The following is a 13,973-nucleotide window of genomic DNA, read 5'->3' on the forward strand; positions in this document are numbered from 1 at the left end:
AGGTTTGTGATCTGTAATCTTTTGGATATCTTTTACTGCAAACACCATTCACCATGCAGGGAGAATTTGAATTATCTTTTCTGCAGGGTCCATGTATCATGTGTTTCTTCACCAAGTATTAAATGGGTTTTGGGGATTGGAAAGTACAGCTGCAATAATTTTATTAATTTCTTGCCATGTGTGGTGATGATTTTGTATTATGAATAAGAAATAGCAATGAGGTAATCATCTTTTTTGAAATTCCACTGTGTTCACATGAGAAATAAGTTTCTCAGGGACTACTGATTTGATATTGTGCAATAGTTGCTGTTGCTTTAATCTGAATACTCTTGCAGTGATATCTGGTCAATCAGCTGCTGTCTGGCCCACAAAGCTCGTTAACTATTTCATGCCATTTTGGGTTGCATGTAAAAGTCAGAAATAAAAGTAGGTTTGCCAAACTTTCTATGGCCATTGCATCCTGGTAGTGCTTAGACATATATCGTGGACTTCCTGTAAATGAACTTGGCAATATATATATCTATGACCTGTACGATCAGTATCACCTGCAAGTATAGCATCTTGTAAGCCATTATATAAATCAGCTCTTAAGGTTGCTTGATTGTTACAAGCATAGTGTAGATGGGTGGATTGTACTTTAGCAATTTGATCTACACAGCATTGCTGAAACAAACGCTGACCTAATTGCAATATATTTGTAGATCCTGTTCTTTTCATGATGCGATAACAATAAAATTGAACTATTGAAATTTGACGGTTGCCATTTTCATTCATTAATCCAAGGTGCCACCCATCTAGACCAGAAGGATAAAACACAGGTACATCACTGAGTCACCAAATCTTCTCAGATGCAAAAGCCTTTGTATCAATGATGGAAGTTTTATCTTACCTTTTTGCTGAATTCACAAACTGACTGGTGGGAATAAAATGACCTGTTAATTTTCATCTCTGCTCATATATATACATGTGTGTATGTGTGCATTACCAGTATCATAAATCTCTGTCTATCTATCTATCTATCTCTTTCTTTTTCTCCTTCCCCTTCTCAACTCTACTTCTCTACCTCCCCCTCTCTTTCTAACTCTACTTCTCCTCTATCTAATTACTGATGGCTTCGGACAGACGAGGCTCTTATTATAGCATAAGATTACTATCGTTATTAAGGAGGGAGCTGGCAGAATCGTTAACCTGCTAGGAAAAATGCTTTGCAGGATTTTATCCATTTTTACATTGAGTTCAAATTCCGCCAAGGTCAACTTTACCTTTCATCCTTTTGTGATCAATAAAATAGGTACCTGTTGAACACTGAGGTCAATGTAATCGACTTACCCCTTCTCCCAACATTTACTGACCTTGTGCCAAAATTTAAAACCGTTATTATTACCTCTGCCTTAGCGAAGGCGGAGGTATTGTTTTCAGTCATATTTGTTTGTTTGTTTTTCCATGGACAAGATATCTCAAGAACCACTGGATGGATTCGGATGAAACTTTCAGGGATGTTTGGCCTCGTGACTCGTACGAACTGATTAAATTTTGGGATCGATCTGGTACCAGACAAAAATTCTGAATTGTTTGTTATATTTACTTTACATGATTACGATTTTACGTTAACTTTCAAGTCTTTCTCGGTTATCTCCCTTTAGCTTGTAACTATTTTGAATGGTGAATTTGTTAACTTTGGCTTGTATTAGATAAAGATAAACTATTTATTACTGTTACTAAATTTTCTACAGTACCTTCACATTCCATGACTACTATTGGGATCGATCAGGTACCGGACAAGGATTCTGGATTATTTTTGCATTTTTTTTACTTAATTCTTGTGAGCAGTCAGTTTCATTTTTAGTATTCTTGTTTGTGAGAGCAATTGAGTTTATTTCAGATATTCTCATTTTAAAAATCATCTCTGGCTAATTGTTGAGAGGATGTTGGTGTTTCCTTGGGGGAGGTTTGCACTCGCTTAGTGTTCTTGTTATTATTGCTGTTAACTCCACCGTAGCAAAGGTGGAGGTATTATTTTCAGTTGTGTTTATTTGTTTGTCCATGGACATGATATCTCATGAACCACTGGATGATTTCGGAAGAACCTTTCAGGGATGTTTGGCCTCGTGTCTGGCATGAACAGTTAAATTTTGGGATCAATCCAGTTCCAGACAAGGATTTGGGGTTATTTTTTTATATTGTCTTTACTTTACATGTAAAGTTTCACATACTTTTCATGTACACGCACACATATACTCACACATTTTCAGTGTTGAACATTACCATCCCATTTCTATTGTACACACACACACACACACACACACATACACACATACATGCATATCTCTCTTTTACACACACATATACTCACACTTCAGACACCATTTATCGGCTTTTTCACTCCTTCCCTTGTTATTCATCTGTCACCCCTTCCTTTCTCATTCATACAATGCTCTCTTTGCCATTTATCTCCTCTACCTTCACCTCTCACTCTGGCTCTATTATATATATATATATATATATATATATATATATAATATATATATATATATGTATGTATGTATGTATGTATGTATATATGTATGTATATACACACACACACATATATAAAAAGACAATGCTCATTATTTTATTAGGAGATTATTACATACATTTTAACACTTTACAGTATACTTATGTATATATATAATTCTATACATCGATCTAATACAACAGGATTACTAAAGAAAAACTGAAATTGAAGAGAAGAGAAAACCAAAAGTTCTCATGATATTCATTGAAGGATTTTATTTCAGATATTCTCATTTTAAAAATCATCTCCGGTTAATCAATAAGAGGATGTTGGTGTTGCATTGGTGGAAGTTTGCGCTCTCTGAGTGCTTTTGTTATTCATTATTTTGATATCTACTTTACCATGCTTGTATGTTTTGGTTGGAGTTTATTGAGGCAGATTTTCTATGGCTGGGTGCTTTTCCTGTTCCCAACCCTTACCTGTTTCCAAGTAAGGTACTTTTCAATGGCCAATCAATGTAAGTCAACAGATACCATCAATTTTGAAGCATTCATTTACCAACTGATTCTCAATGCACTATTTAAAACCTTTATATTATGCCAAAGGTTTACTTCTGGCACAAACTGAACAGACATGCCACATAGCATGCAGCCATATGTATCAATGTTCCATCAACACCTCCTGAAATTTGATCTCACCACTTTTTATCTCACCTTCTTTGGTCTTAGTCAACTACTAAAACGATAAACGGCACCCTTTTCAAGCCTAGCCAGGCTCATGGGCCTGGTTTCCCGGTTTCTGTGGTGTATGTGTTCCCCCCAGCTGGACGGGACACCAGTCCATCCCAGCGTTACTCAAGAAACAGGAAGAGAGAGTGAGAGAAAGTTATGGCGAAAGAGTACAAGGGTTGCCACCACCTCCTGCCGGAGCCTCATGGAGCTTTTTTAGGTGTTTTCACTCTATAAACACACACAACGCCCAGTCTGGGAATCAAAACCGCGATCCTCCGACCGTGAGTCCGCTGCCATAACCACTGGGCCATTGCACCTCCAAGTCAACTGCTGGTACTCCACATATGGGACATTTCCAGCCAGTACTCAAAAATTTTTTGGTAATTCCTTGTGCCGATTTGAACGAATCACAAGAAGTTTTTTTCTGTGACGTACGTATGACCATGTCAACACTCCTGCTTGGCGTTGTTTATTGTCCCCCAAATTACCATCGGGACACACAGCTTTGCAACATCCTCCGAGCTGCTGCCAGGAAAACAGCCACTTATGTGTTTATTGCAGGCGATTTCAATCATCCTGAGATCGATTGGGAAACCTTCCATTGGCCACAGAGTGCAAACGATTTTGTTGAGCTTGTGCTGGACTCAAACTGGTCGCAAGTAGTCACCTCTCCAACAAGAGGCGACAACACCTTGGACCTGCTCTTCACCACAACTCCTGAAGCGGTTATCAATTGCACTACGGAGGAACCTCTAGGTGACTCTGATCATGCTATGATCATCGCCAATCTGGCTCTTGCGGGCAACAAACACCTGAACCATCTCCAATCTGCTTCCTTCGATTGGAAGAGAGCAGATTGGAACCTGTACCACACTGAACTACAGCACCCAAACTGGCGTGAATTCTACAACTCTGGAGATGTGAATACTATACTCCAGAGTATCCTGGACTCAATATGGGCAGCATGTGCAGCATCAGTGCCACGTAAACAAAAAGAAGAACCGCCCCAAAAGGGCAATTTGGGAAACTTCAGCGGTCCGACTTGCCAGGAAGGAACGTCGGACTGCTGAACGGGAATACATTGCATAAATCAGACACCAACAGGAAGAAGCGGAATAAATCCTCCAACCATCTCAAGCAAGTGACAAAAAAGCAGTGCTTGAATTTGAACAGTGCATAGCAGCCAATCCTGACAGCAAGGTTTTCTGGAATATGTGCATTCAAAGCAGAGACCTCACTCTCCAGTGGGCCCTCTTCGCAACCCTCACACAACCAGATCACTGACGACCCCAAGGAATGCGCAGAACTCATTGCCGAGTGCTATGCAAACATATTCACTGTTGAAAGTCAAAATGTACCATCTTCACCATCACTAACAGCAAACTCCATAACAACTATGGAATTTACACCTGCAATGCTGCGACGTCACCTTCAAAATAAGCGCAACTATGCCTCCCCTGGTCTCGATGGAGTTACATACCTGCTTCTCAAACGTGGCAGGCACTTCCTTTTACACCAGCTTTCTATTTTCTTCCAGTACTGTCTCAACAATGGTGCTACTCCGGAGCAGTGGAAAACTGCCAGTGTCATTCCTCTGTTCAAAAAGGGCGACCGCACATCACCTGTCAACTATCGCCCAGTCAGTCTCACTAGCTGTATTGCAAAACTGATGGAATCGTGTGTCAGAGAAACACTCTGGAACTTCTGGAGCTCTCACAGTCTCATCCGACCCTCACAATATGGATTTGTCCCTAACTCCAGCTGCAGTGACCAGCTTGTCGAGTTCCTTGAGGACATTACTCAGATCACTGACAGTGGCTCATGGGTGGATGTTGTCTACCTTGACTTTGCTAAGGCTTTCAACTCTGTGCCACACAAAAGGCTTATGGTGAAACTCTCTGCAATGGGTGTGGGGGATGACCTTTTTAACTGGTTGAAATCCTTCATCCTCAGCCGAAAGGAGGTAGTCACAGTTCTAGGACAGCACTCTACACCATATGAGATGTCATCGGGTGTACCACAGGGATCTGTCCTTGGTCCCCTCTTGTTTGTGGCATACATTAATGACATAGATGCCAATTTAAAGAATGCCACAGTATTGAAATATGCAGACGACATCAAGCTGTACCTTGAAATCAAGAGGACAGATCCTGATGTCTACAACTCTTTCCTGCAATCAGACCTAGACACAATGCAGCAATGGATCACAGACTGGCAACTGAAACTGGCTGTGGACAAGTGTACCACCATGCATTTTGGGAGAAAAAACCTGCGTCCACATACTCCCTCCACAACACTGATATCAAGAAATCCTCTTGCGAGCGTGACCTAGGCATCACTGTCAGCAGTGATTTGCGTTGGACAAAGCATATCTCTAAGATTGTCAGGAGGCCGAGGGTGTCTTGGCATCACTCAGCAAGACTTTTGTTAGCCGCTCTCCAGCCATCTATTTAAAACTGTATACAGCTATGGTACGACCACACTTGGAATTCGCATCATCAGTTTGGAATCCCTATCTTGCTCAGAACATTGACCTCCTGGAATCTGTCCAGAGACGTGCAACCAAACGCATACCCTCCATCAGACACCTACCATATTCTGAGCGCCTTGTTTCCCTGGGCATGGATTCACTGAAGCTCCGGCGTCTGGCGACGGACTTGGTAAACACCCACAAGTTATCAACCACCTCACCAACAACAACACTGAACACCTTTTTGATCTCCATGTGTCTAACACACGTGGACATGCCTACAAAGTCAGAAAACAACACAGCTCCCATGACTTTCGGAAACATTTTTTCACGCTCAGAGTTGCTGAAGCATGGAATAAACTGCCTGCGTCAGTTGTTGACTGCCATGACACTGCATCCTTTAAGGCCCTCATGCTTTCCGAAATCCGCCGAAACTACACCTGATTATATATACACTTTAGATGAGTTGTAGTGCACCTGAGCACTGTACACAATTATTATTATTATTATTATTCATTCACATCATGTCTATACTAGTACCCTCATCTCCTCTGCCTACACTGACAGGTACTTTTAATGCCAGGCTCACATATCTAAATTTTGTACTCAAATTAACATTACATGTCCAAGTATTCCCAACAATGCATAATAATTTTTGATCATCATATCATCACATCGTCGTTTAACGTCCGTTCTCCATGCTAGCATGGGTGGACGGTTCGACCGGGGTTCTGGGAAGCCAGAAGGCTGCACCAGGCTCCAGTCTAATTTGGCAATGTTTCTACAGCTGGATGCCCTTCCTAACGCCAACCACTCCGTGAGTGTAGTGGTGCTTTTTATGTGCCACCTGCACAGGTGCCAGGCGGGGCTGGCAACGGCCACGGTCAGATTGGTGTATTTTATGTGCCACCGGCACGGAAGCCAGTCGAGGCGGTGCTGGCATCGGCCACGAGTCGGATAGTGCTTTTTACGTACCACCAGACCAGGGATCCTGGCTGGTTCAATTCGATTTCGATTTTGCTTGCCCCAACATGTCTTCACAAGCAAAGGGGGTTGGCAAGGGTGCCTGTCGTACGGTCGCATTGGAGTATATTATTTATACTGTCTCTCCTTTTCAGTGTGAGAGAAATCATTTGTTGACAACAGAGGTAACTGCTTCTTTGCCTTTCTTAATAAGAATTGCAATTAATCCAATTAATTCTTCTTGGTTTATGATATTACATAACTTACACTTAAGTACATAGGCTACATGCAGAATACATTCTTTTTACTTGTTTCAGTCATTTAACTGCAGCCATGCTGGAGCACTGCCTTTAGTTGAACAAATCGACCCCAGGACTTATCATTTGTAAGCCTAGTACTCATTCTATCGCACTCTTTTGTCGAACCTCTAAGTTACAGGGATGTAAACACACTAATGTCAATTGCCAAGCAATGGTGGGGGGACAAACATAGACACACAAACACACACAAATATATACATTGCGTAGTGAGGACCAGAGACATGAGTGTTTTGTATTGTATGACAGTGTGTGAGAGAGAATTGTGATATCATGTGTCTGTATGGATGATGGCTCACTTGCTTTTAATGATGCTGCAAAGAGAGAGACTTGAAGACACTACTAGGAAAGGTTGCTAAATGAAGAGAATGAAAGGGTGAAAGAGAGTCTGCCCAATGTCAACCCAACAGAGGGGCCAGCTTTTTGAATTGACACTACCTTGGTAGATAAAGCAATTAAAGGAATGAAGATAGAGAAAGCCCCTGGCCCATCAGGAATCACTGCTGAGATGCTTAAAATATCTGACAGTGTAGGCTGTAGTCTAGTCATTCATATAGTCAACCAGGTGATACATGAAGGAGTCATACATAATGACTGGTGTAGCAGCACCATAATCAACTACTACAAAGGTAAAGGTGTTGCATTAGATAGGAATAATTACAGAGGTATCAAACTGTTGGATCAGGTGATGAAAGTCAGGGAGAGGGTCACAGCCCAACTAATTAGGGAGAAAGTTAGTTTAGATGCGATGTAGTTTGGGTTTGTGCCAGGGAGAAGCAACACTGATGCTATATTTCTGGTAAGACAGCTGCAGGAGAAATTCCTAGCCAAAGATAAACCTCTAACATTCTCAAGTGTAACTTCCCAAAACGGTAAGGATAATTTAGTAACTTTACTGATGAGAGGAACTTGCGAATGACCCATCCTTGTTTTTTCCTGTCCATCTTACATGGATGAGGACAGCTGAGTGAAGAAGTGTCACACCCTAACAATGGAGGGAAGCTGTAGAAGAGATAGATCCAGGAAGACATGGGACAAGGTGGTGAAGCACAACCCTCAAACGCTGAGCCTCACAGAAGCAATGACAAGCAACTGAGACCTTTGGAGATATGCTGCACTTGAGAAAACCCAGAGCATGTGAAATCGTAGCTGTGGCTGATGCCAGTGTCACATAACTGGCCCATTGAAAAGTACCTTTCAATCACTGGGCAATATGCTGTTGAGTCAAGTAAAATCATAGTCGTGGCCAACGCCAGTACTGCCTGATGGCACCCATACTGGTAGCATGTAAGACGCACCATTTGAGCATGGCTGATACCAGTGTTGGTGGTATGCATGTAAAAAGCACCATTTGAGTGTGATCGATGCCGTGTAAAAAGCACCCACTACACTCTCAGAGTGGTTGGTGTTAGGAAGGGCATCCAGCTGTAGAAACCTTGCCAGGTCTGATTGGAGCCTGGTGCAGCTTCCTGGCTTGCCAGCCCTCAGTCAAACTATCCAACCCATACCAGCATGGAAAGTAGATGTTAAACAATGATGATACAATGGGCTTCTTTCAGTTTCTGTCTACCAAATCCACTCACAAGGCTATAGTAGAAGACATTTGCCCAAAGTGCCCAGCAGTGGGAGTGAACCTGGAACCATGTGGTTGGGAAGCAAACTACTTACCATGCAGCCAAGACAAATTTTTCCACATTCTTAGTTTAAATTGCCTAAAAAGTGAATATTTTTCACACAAAATTTTAATCCTTTCATTCATTCTAATCTCTGGTAAATATATGTATTTGCTTCACTGAACTTGCCAGAAATATAATTCCTCATTGTGTGTCCCCAATCAATTTATGTTTGAATTTCAGAGTTATGTCCCTTGCCTTTCTTACCAAAAATTGTCATTAAGACTCATAATTTTTCTTCTCATTACAAGTTAAATTTCAACTGATTAAAAATATATTTTGGTTCACATTACATGTTCAAAGGACTTCATTGACTTGGTTTTCTCTCCAACTTCTACTGATCTTCAGACAGTCAATGTCCAAGTATTCCCACAATGCAATAATATATTTTTGATATATACTGTATTTTAACGTGTATAAGAAACCCTCATGTATAAGAAGCCCCCTAATTTTTGAGGCTTAAAATTTGGAAAAAAGTTTTATAAGGGATTATAATACTATCCATGTATAAGAAACTCCCATAGATTTTAGCCTAATTTTTGACAAAAAAGGTGTTCTTTATACACTTTAAAATATGGTAATTCAAATTGTCTTTCCTTTCCAGTGTGAGAGAAATCCTTTGCTGACAACAGAGGTAACTGCTTCTTTGCTTTTCTTGATAAGAATTGCACTTGATCCTAGATTTCAACTGATTAAAAATGAATTTGTTCCCCCTGTATCTTAAAGCATCACAAATAATTTTCTTCAAACTTTGCTTTTGTGACCTGGACATCAATGTTTTGAAACTGACCTATTTTCCATTACATTTCAGACAGATTCAGCAGTGAGTTGCTGAAGCAGAAATATCGTTATAGCAAATATTCTGCTCAATACCACTGACATATTTGTCAGTTGCTTAACATTAAGCACTTGAGCATGTCCCCTAGTGGCTGACAATATGTTAAACTCTGGTTATAATAATAATAATAATAATAATAATAATTGTGTACAGTGCTCAGGTGCACTACAACTCATCTAAAGTGTATATATAATCAGGTGTAGTTTCGGCGGATTTCGGAAAGCATGAGGGCCTTAAAAGATGCAGTGTCATGGCAGTCAACAACTGACGCAGGCAGTTTATTCCATGCTTCAGCAACTCTGAGCGTGAAAAAATGTTTCCGAAAGTCATGGGAGCTGTATTGTTTTTGACTTTGTAGGCATGTCCACGTGTGTTAGACACATGGAGATCAAAAAGGTGTTCAGTGTGTTGTTGGTGAGGTGGTGGTGATATAACTTTGTGGGTGTTTACCAAGTCCGTCACCAAACGCCAGAGCTTCAGTGAATCCATGCCCAGGGAAACAAGGCGCTCAGAATATGGTAGGTGTCTGATGGAGGGTATGCGTTTGGTTGCACGTCTCTGGACAGATTCCAGGAGGTCAATGTTCTGTGCAAGATAGGGGTTCCAAACTGATGATGCGAATTCCAAGTGTGGTCGTACCATAGCTGTATACAGTTTTAAATAGATGGCTGGAGAGCGGCTAACAAAAGACCTGCTGAGTGATGCCAAGACATCCTCGGCCTTCCTGACAATCTTAGAGATATGCTTTGACCAACGCAAATCACTGCTGACAGTGATGCCTAGGTCACACTCGCAAGAGGATTTCTTGATATCAGTGTTGTGGAGGGAGTATGTGAACGCAGGGTTTTTTCTCCCAAAATGCATGGTGGTACACTTGTCCACAGCCAGTTTCAGTTGCCAGTCTGTGATCCATTGCTGCATTGTGTCTAGGTCTGATTGCAGGAAAGAGTTGTAGACATCAGGATCTGTCCTCTTGATTTCAAGGTACAGCTTGATGTCGTCTGCATATTTCAATACTGTGGCATTCTTTAAATTGGCATCTATGTCGTTAATGTATGCCACAAACAAGAGGGGAACAAGGACAGATCCCTGTGGTACACCCGATGACATCTCATATGGTGTAGAGTGCTGTCCTAGAACTGTGACTACCTCCTTTCGGCTGAGGATGAAGGATTTCAACCAGTTAAAAAGATCATCCCCCACACCCATTGCAGAGAGTTTCACCATAAGCCTTTTGTGTGGCACAGAGTTGAAAGCCTTAGCAAAGTCAAGGTAGACAACATCCACCCATGAGCCACTGTCAGTAATCTGAGTAATGTCCTCAAGGAACTCGACAAGCTGGTCACTGCAGCTGGAGTTAGGGACAAATCCATATTGTGAGGGTCGGATGAGACTGTGAGAGCTCCAGAAGTTCCAGAGTGTTTCTCTGACACACGATTCCATCAGTTTTGCAATACAGCTAGTGAGACTGACTGGGCGATAGTTGACAGGTGATGTGCGGTCGCCCTTTTTGAACAGAGGAATGACACTGGCAGTTTTCCACTGCTCCGGAGTAGCACCATTGTTGAGACAGTACTGGAAGAAGAAAATAGAAAGCTGGTGTAAAAGGAAGTGCCTGCCACGTTTGAGAAGCAGGTATGTAACTCCATCGAGACCAGGGGAGGCATAGTTGCGCTTATTTTGAAGGTGACGTCGCAGCATTGCAGGTGTAAATTCCATAGTTGTTATGGAGTTTGCTGTTAGTGATGGTGAAGATGGTACATTTTGACTTTCAACAGTGAATATGTTTGCATAGCACTCGGCAATGAGTTCTGCGCATTCCTTGGGGTCGTCAGTGATCTGGTTGTGTGAGGGTTGCGAAGAGGGCCCACTGGAGAGTGAGGTCTCTGCTTTGAGTGCACATATTTCCAGAAAACCTTGCTGTCAGGATTGGCTGCTATGCACTGTTCAAATTCAAGCACTGCTTTTTTGTCACTTGCTTGAGATGGTTGGAGGATTATTCCGCTTCTTCCTGTTGGTGTCTGATTTATGCAACCTGTATTCCCGTTCAGCAGTCCGACGTTCCCTCCTGGCAAGTCGGACCGCTGAAGTTTCCCAAATTGCCCTTTTGGGGCGGTTCTTCTTTTTTTGTTTACGTGGCACTGATGCTGCACATGCTGCCCATATTGAGTCCAGGATACTCTGGAGTATAGTATTCACATCTCCAGAGTTGTAGAATTCACGCCAGTTTGTGGGTGCTGTAGTTCAGTGTGGTACAGGTTCCAATCTGCTCTCTTCCAATCGAAGGAAGCAGATTGGAGATGGTTCAGGTTTTTGTTGCCCGCAAGAGCCAGATTGGCGATGATCATAGCATGATCAGAGTCACCTAGAGGTTCCTCCGTAGTGCAATTGATAACCGCTTCAGAGAGTTGTGGTGAAGAGCAGGTCCAAGGTGTTGTCGCCTCTTGTTGGAGAGGTGACTACTTGTGACCAGTTTGAGTCCAGCACAAGCTCAACAAAATCGTTTGCACTCTGTGGCCAATGGAAGGTCTCCCAATCGATCTCAGGATGATTGAAATCGCCTGCAATAAACACATAAGTGGCTGTTTTCCTGGCAGCAGCTCGGAGGACATTGCAAAGCTGTGTTGTCCCGATGGTAATTTGGGGGACGATAAACAACGCCAAGCAGGAGAGTAGTGTTGACATGGTCATACGCGTCACAGAAAAAAACTTCTTGTGATTCGTTCAAATCGGCACAAGGAATTACCAAAAAATTTGAACGAACGTAGACCATCACACACCACACACGGCGGTTAGTGTGGTCCTTACGGAAGAGGTTGTACCCCGTAATGTTGAAAACCCCATCACAGAGTAAGGAATGTGCCCATGTTTCCGTGACAGTGATGAAGTCAGGGTCAACACTTCTGACGTAGGCGTTGAACAAATGTATTTTGTTGCATAAACTGCGAGCATTTAAGGACAACAATTTGTACCCTGCTCGCAGTTTATGATGGTGGTGTGTAGAGGATGGCAGGTTGTTCTGGCTTAGTTTCCCTGAGTTGCTGTAGTCTTTTTAGTTATTGTGGGTAGAGAGCACTCAGACCAGCTGGTATCTCTCTTCCACGTTTCAGCAGTCTTGACAAATCTCCAGATTTGTCCATCTTCCGAAGACTGAAGCTTTCCTGTAGAGCTGAGTTCCTATTCAGGGAAGCCACTACACGTAGCTTCGGACGTACATCGGACGGTAAGCCTGGGCGTGTTCGGAAGGTGGTCCGATTTTCCCGCCCAACTTTAACTGAGGCCAGATGGTAAGAGGTTGCCTCAGTGGGGTCCGTAAAAGACAACTTGATGAGCCTAGGTTTTGGGCCAGGTCGTCCAAGGCGGATAGCACCCGTTGGGGGAACGCAGCCTAGGTCTTTGGCTGAGTTGGCAGCAAAAGCCTGAAGATCAGCCATGTCTTCTGGCACCCCAATGGCAATGACTTCATGGGTGGCAGAATCCGCGGTCTTAAATGCGACAAGAGGTAAAGGTACAGGGAGGTTCTTTAGCAGAGCATTCCGATAAGACCCCTCATTGTGGAGTCCAACCTGAATGGTTGCTTTTATTCCTGCTACTTCCCCTTTTAAAGCACAGATCGATTGTTGCAGTTCTGCAAGAACCGCACTGGTCAATTGGTGTTGTTGTTGTTGCTGTTGCTCTGGTTGTGGTTGATTTTGTTGTTGCTGTTGTTGTTGTTGCTGCTGCTCTGGTTGTGGTTGATTTTGTTGTTGCTGCTGCTCTGGTTGTGGTTGATTTTGTTGTTGCTGCTGCGTTGTTGTTGCTGCTGCTCTGGTTGTGGTTGATTTTGTTGTTGCTGCTGTTGCTGTTCCGCCTCCTCCACGGGAGTGGCAGGGGGAGACACAATCGTCGGTTGTGGAGGCACGCAGGCCTGACACTGAAAAGTCCAAGATTTAAGCTGAACCATCTTCAGAGTCTATCCATCATAGCATTATGATGGCTCTTTTTTTGGCCTGGGATCTTCTGAAAGTCCGTGGCACATTGGAGGCAGACAGAGATGAGACATGTCCCACATTCGACCCAGCGATTACGGAACGTATTTTCGGGTTCCGTACAGATGTGGCAGGTGTGATTTTCTGGGCAGTGTTCTATTTAGAGCAGCGACCAGTCTTATCGCACGCCGCTATGGATTTCACCATGGCGATTCTGTGGTTCTGGTCATCCGTAGAGACAGAAAATGTAAACAACAATACGATAAAAGTAAAATATAAAATATTTGTTTTTGATTCGTTCTTTTTTGTGTATATTCCTTGTTCTTAAATATTGTGTATGTATATACACATGTTTCGTTCTTTTTTGTGTATATTCCTTTTTTTCTTAAATATTGCGTGGGTTAATATCTAGATCCGCACCCGGTGGAAAAAATGGAAACGCAAATGTGTAACAGTTGTAAGGCATCGTATATTGACGTAATAAGACGGAAAAAAAGGGCGCTGACGAACGGGGGGGGG

Source organism: Octopus sinensis, linkage group LG11 (genome assembly GCF_006345805.1).
Source record: "Octopus sinensis linkage group LG11, ASM634580v1, whole genome shotgun sequence".
NCBI lineage: Eukaryota > Metazoa > Mollusca > Cephalopoda > Octopoda > Octopodidae > Octopus > Octopus sinensis.